Source organism: Gadus macrocephalus, chromosome 17 (genome assembly GCF_031168955.1).
Source record: "Gadus macrocephalus chromosome 17, ASM3116895v1".
NCBI classification, from domain to species: Eukaryota; Metazoa; Chordata; class Actinopteri; order Gadiformes; family Gadidae; genus Gadus; species Gadus macrocephalus.
The window spans coordinates 3,697,375-3,703,807 of NC_082398.1; positions in this window are offsets into that span (position 1 = coordinate 3,697,375).

A 6,433-nucleotide genomic window follows, 5' to 3' on the forward strand; every position below is an offset into this window, starting at 1 on the left:
TTTGTTCAAGGAGCTTGTTAATCTTTCTCAAAGCGTACTCTTTGCAGGTTACCCAGAGAGGACCCATTCCGTCAACGTCACATTAACTTCTATCTTTCCTCTCTTTTTTAATTCCTCTCAACCCATTCGCACCCCGAGCTGGCTTAGTTTGGATGCAGAATCCGTCGCGGTTCACAGTTGGGCTTGGCTAAACATAAACTTGGGAGTTAGGCGTCCTCCTCTGCGTCTTGGCCCTGCGCGTTTATGCTGTGGAGGGTCATCTTGGCGTGGTCGGACCAGTGCAGTAGCTCCAGCAGCACCCGATACGTCCACATTTTGAGGGCAAAGGATCCCACCTCGCCATCAACCTCCTGCACACAAGACAACCAAAGAAGAAGATGGCATTCGTCACACACACGTCTGACCTAGCAAGTAAATGAGATGGGCCTAAGAAGAACAACACAGAAATCCTTGAACTCAGTCAGTGACCAGTGCACTGAAGTAAGCATTTCCCAAATGGAAGCAATCAACCAAAAGCACACAGCGAGCAGAGTCTGTTTAATATTGACTAAATGAAGAGCCCCAAACCTCATTTTGGCAACAGGTGGTGAACAAACATTTCTGAACTTAGTTTCAATGCCACAGTCGACAGGATTAATGACGGGTAGATCTGACCAAGCAATCCGATTGGGCAACCACGAGACCCTTGAGAATATCTCACATATCTACATACCAGATCATCATCTTGTACAATAAATGTGTTTGATTAACAATTACATGAATCAACAACACATCCTAAATCAAACTGAATTGTAACGGTCGAAACCCTTTTAGCGGAGAACCGGTTCCTTAACGTTCTGACGTGCCAAGAACCCTCAATCACCGGGATTAACACACTCTGCAAGTCAAGATATGGACACACTCTACTGATCCGGATAGGAACAGGAACAGTAACCAGCCTTATACTGCGTCAGGCCCGTTTTAAATTGTAACTGTGTGACCTTTCATACATTCCTGTATAAAAAAAACCCACAATAAATAAATCAAAACAATCCCAGACGGGGGAATCTCGAAAGAGGACTGTGGCACGCCTCCACCCGGCCACCGCAAACCACGGACTCCGCCCACCACGCAACCCCTACGTCAACAACAGCTCAGCGGGGGGGGGGGGGGGGGTACCTCGGTGCAGCTGTGGTCGGGGTCGACCTCGGCTCCCCCCGACAGCAGCCCACAGGTGCTGAGCAGCAGGTGCTCCAGCCGGCGGCGGACGCTCTTCCTCATGGCCTCGTACTCCCCCTCCAGCTCCCCCACCTCCTCCTCCTCCCGCTGGATGAGGCAGTGGAGCAGGCCCAGGCACTGGCGGAGAGCCCCGTGGAGCTCGCCCACCCCGGGACCCCCCCCGTCCAGGGCGTCCGGGGCCGGGGAGACGATGCGGCCGCCCTCGGGGGTGAGGTCCGCCAGGAAGCTCTCCCGCTCTCGCTAGGGACGGGGGGGTATAGGTTAGGATGACGGTAAACTGCAAGATGAGGAAGAGGAGAGCATGTCTGAGCATAGCTACAGTCCTGGCGCACACACACACACACACACACACACACACACACACACACACACACACACACACACACACACACACACACACACACACACACACACACACACACACACACACACACACACACACACACACACACACACCTTTTATTTGGATGCAAATTTACAAAAGAAGGAGAAAAAGATCCAAACATTTTGGGAAGAAATATTGATAATGTAGCAGGTTCGAAGCTTACATGCCTTTACAAGACCTACATGATAAGTTGATAAGATATTAAACTGAACACTTATGGATAAACAAAACATCTGTCTCCAGATTTGCATACTTTCTATGGTGGCTGAAACAGAGCAACATTTTGCCAATCTTTTGGCTTCCTTCTTATGTAACCCAACCAACCGCAGTCCTCTAACCAAATCTTTACGGATATGACCTAAGCTTCCAAAGATGAAAGATATAAATTTGCATTGGTAACCTAGTTGGCATATACGACTCACCAGTAGCTGGTATTTCAGTAACTTAAGAGTAGTAGCAGGTGCCATATACAAATTGAAGCTACAGCCCACCTCAATAATGATTACAGCTTTCAGAGTCTTGTTACAAAGTCTGGAGTGTTTGCTATGTTTTTAAAGTAATCATTGTCAGGTACATCATTATGGAGCCAATTCATTTTAATAGCAATATGCTTAAAGGTCGCACACACACACACACACACACACACACACACACACACACACACACACACACACACACACACACACACACACACACACACACACAGGGTATGTTATTTAACAGTGGGGATAACATTGCGTTGAAAACGTCTGCTTGATCAGAGAAATAAGTGTTAAAGGCAAAGTGGACGAAGGAAAGCCGTACACTTGTGTCTTTAGTTATGTTCAGCATGAATTGTGCATGCAGTGTATAGGGCAACGATGACATCGATTGTATTGATTTGATAAAAGGGGGGGGGGGTGAGTGAGCCAGAGAATCCATTAGAAGTGGGTTCGGGATGATTCAATTATGCACTGCAGCTGCAATCCATCCACCGGACTGCACATACAACAGCGAACAACATCGCATAGCAGCAGCCCGTTAGACATGCTATGAAACATAGCCATGATATAAGTATCTATATCAGGCGGGAGGTGGCGGCAGACATACTGGAAAAGGGAAAGTAACGGGACGTAGAGATCTATCAATCATAATCTAGCCAGGCGATTAAGGTAAACATGAGCAGGTCGATTTGTACTCACGTATAGCTGAAGAAGTTGAACGCACTCCTGGTGCAGCAACCGCGCCAGAGCCACAGCTCTGCCCGTCCTAGACCGGCCGGGTGCGGGCATGTCGAGCATGGCATCGAGGTCGGCCGTTATCTCCTGCTCGGCCATGTCGGACACAGACACGGACCTATTAAGGTGGCGAGGAGGGCGGTGAGTTGGATGTTATAACACCGGGACACAAATGTTATTACCGTTGGGTCAACGTCAAACTCCCCGACGATATCCACCACCTTTACTGTTTTGAGGGTGTACGCTTCTAGAAAAGCATACACTTTTCTCGCCCACCGGCTCTGCAGTTTCGTATTCAGTTTAACATGCTTGTTTCGATGTTATGTTGCCATCAGCGCTACCCACGGTGCGATGGGGTTTAATTCGTTCCGCAAGGCGCCGGGGAGGGGCGTTTTTAGTGGGATGCACAGGAGATTTGGAAGGTGACGTCACATGATGACCATGACAGTCTCCCTTAATAGGTCCATGCAGTCTCCCCCCTCCCCCCCCCCCCCCCCCCTCCCTCCCCCCTCCCACCAAACAGTATATTATAATGCATGCAACGTTCATCTCATCAACAGAAGGAAAGATACTTACATTCATGAATTAAGAGGCTAAATTGCCCATTTGCTGCACAATTTCTTGAATTGTGTATAGGCCTAGGTCAAGAGAATGATGACAAAACTGGTGCAGGTTGGATAATCTTTATTCTTACAATGTAGGTAATATATTACGAGACATTTTAAATGCATTGAAACGCGTCCAATTCAACCAAATGCAAACGGGGCGCCGTTATGTGTTGGAATATGTGTAGGATGGTGATGCACTCAAGAAAATTACTAACATAAAAAGCTGGCGGTGGTCCCAACATTAGAGGTGGTGAGGTATTGTTGTGGTTCTCTGAACTGGAGAAGGATGTCACTATACACATGAGAGGGGCATTAGGTGGCCCTGTTCTTAAGCGCAGGGGCTAGAGAATAGCTAAAGTTACAGGTTGGAGAATTAGGGAAAGGAATATTGAGTTTGATGCAATAATCAGATGTAGTTTACCCAGATCAACTCTCTCTAGAGAGCTTTGGCAATTATATCGATGTGCTCACAACACGCTGCACAGGTTAACTACGGAAGAGGATTAGGGTCATATGTTAAAAAAATTCTAAGTTCTGAGTTTATAGTCAGAATACATAGAATAAAGTAAAAATTCTGAGACAATTAAGGCCTATTATCGCAAACGCAGAACTCCAAACAAACTTAAACATGGCCCTGATCTTCTTCCGTAGGTTACTGGGTGTTATTCACTGGTGATATTTGCAATAAAGAGCGTAGCAAGTTAGGATATTAATTGTTCAACTTAATAAAATACCTATACGAAAAAGTCTCTATATTCGATCGTTCATTATATAGTGTTGTACCTATCTATAGTTTAATAACGGACACACACAAAAAATAATAACCTAAACACAAGCAGACCTAGGTCCATTTCGAGTTGCCCCAATAGTTCAGTAGGCATAACCAAGTAACCATGGCGTCCCATACGTGTGTACCGAGGGACGGCGCAGAGCACATGTCGGCCGCCAGAGGGGGACAGAGAACCGCCACGTCAGAGCCGCACAGCCCAGGTTGGCCACCAGAGGGAGACAGAGGACCGCCGGGTTTTTAAAGGGAAATTTGAAATGTCCTTCATAGCGTATCTTTAATCCGCAAAGTGAAAGAAATAACTTGATCGAAACCAAATATAGAATTCGGGATTTTAATCAGAACTCAATTTCTTTTAACGTGTCTTTAATGTGGAAAAGAGCTCACAATATGAGAGCAAACATCAATCTGGCTGATGCATTGAAAATTGTGTCCTGTCAAATTTACTGACATTTGGGTTCACTATATTACAGTCTAATTTACCTACGGTTTGGTTATATTTAGTACGTTTTAGTAAATAGGTTATATTTCCTAACAATCTACTATGATTTTATAATTTACTATTACTGTTAAGTTATTAACACAAATATTTGAATACAAAGGGACTTCTTTACAGTGAATTCTGATATAATTATTGAGCAGGTAGAAATCAGGCATCTTGCTTAAGGATGGGCCAATAAACGAACTCACACAATCCATACCAGTATTTTACAATAATATAACTTGATATAATTTCGATAATTAAGCCAAATTGATGTTTGAAGTTAAAGTGAAAAACTGGGCCTGGTACCGTCTGAAAAAAAAACTTCTGTACAAACACTTTGAAAACCCTTCAAAATATGCGATACATCATTGCATACATTTTTCAACATATAATTTCATTATATCAATTATTGTATTGCCTCAACGCAATATTTAAATTTGATATTTAAAAAGGTCTCATTAAAGTCTAGCGATTGTTCAAACGTCCAACGTGCCCAACGTGTTGCACGGACGGAACCCCTAGCCGTACATTGTTACCGGATCTGAGGTGTTTTCCCATGATGCCACCAGGAATGTACAGATCAGCAATGGAATTGAGACAATGCGGGTGTCTCAATGGGACAGGAATTCTCCGTTTTTTTTATCCTTTGTTACCGGTGGAGCCTTACCCTTCGCCACCTGGAGTGTGACGGAGACGGTTGTCATGGTGAACAATGATTTGAATCGAAACGTCTCCATTAGCGTCTATATATATATATATATATGAGGGCCCCCTGCTTGAGCTGCTCCCCCCGCGACCCGACCCCGGATAAGCGGACGAAGAGATGAGATTTATGATCGGCATCAGCTGGACACATTAAGGTCCTTTTATTTCCCTGGACAGGATAAGTAGGATAACAATGGGTTGTGCTCTTGAGTGATTGGTTTTCAGGTCCAAGGGGGGGGGGGGGGGGGGGGTGGAGAAGAGAGAGAGACACAGAGAGAGACAGAGCAAGACAGAGAGTGACAGAGACCAAAAGTGAGACAGAAAGAGACAGACAGACAGAGTCAGAAGGGACAGAAAGAGAGTGAGAGACAGACAGAGCGAGAGACAAACAGACAGACATCAGAAACTTACCGAAAAACACACACAGCCTCCCAGCTGGCTTTCACTGTCTCCCTTCACATCTTTAGGGGTCCACTGGTACCCAGGAACCTAGGGCCACTGGTTCTGATCTTTGACTCCGAGTTCTGATGTTCACGGGGCCCTCAAATGGAGCAACAATATTGAGCTGTTGCATTGCATTGCAACACTGGGAGGACGTTAAATATTAATATCGAAAACACTTGTTGCCATTGATAGTTTTACCACTACAGTCAAACTGCTTACTATCTGTGGACATTAGCCTGACATTGACGGACTCTTCCTTAACATCGGCCATATTTAATTGGTATGGGTTTTGGTGGGATATTCTCAATTAGCGGCATTCTCCGAATCACATAAACAAGTAGGTATTGGCTAGCAGACGAGTACCCTGGAATAAATATATATATATTAAGGGGCCCATGGCCTCTCTTTTTTTTCATGCCTACTGCATGCCATGTTTAAAAATATATATTTACTGTAGGCCCTAGTGAAACTAACTAATATATTTCCTTCGCACTTCTAAATCGATCTATAATGCACTGACGTCAAGTCTCGCCCACACTTTGAAGTCGGCCAGTGATACTGATCTGGGAAATATCTTCACTATCC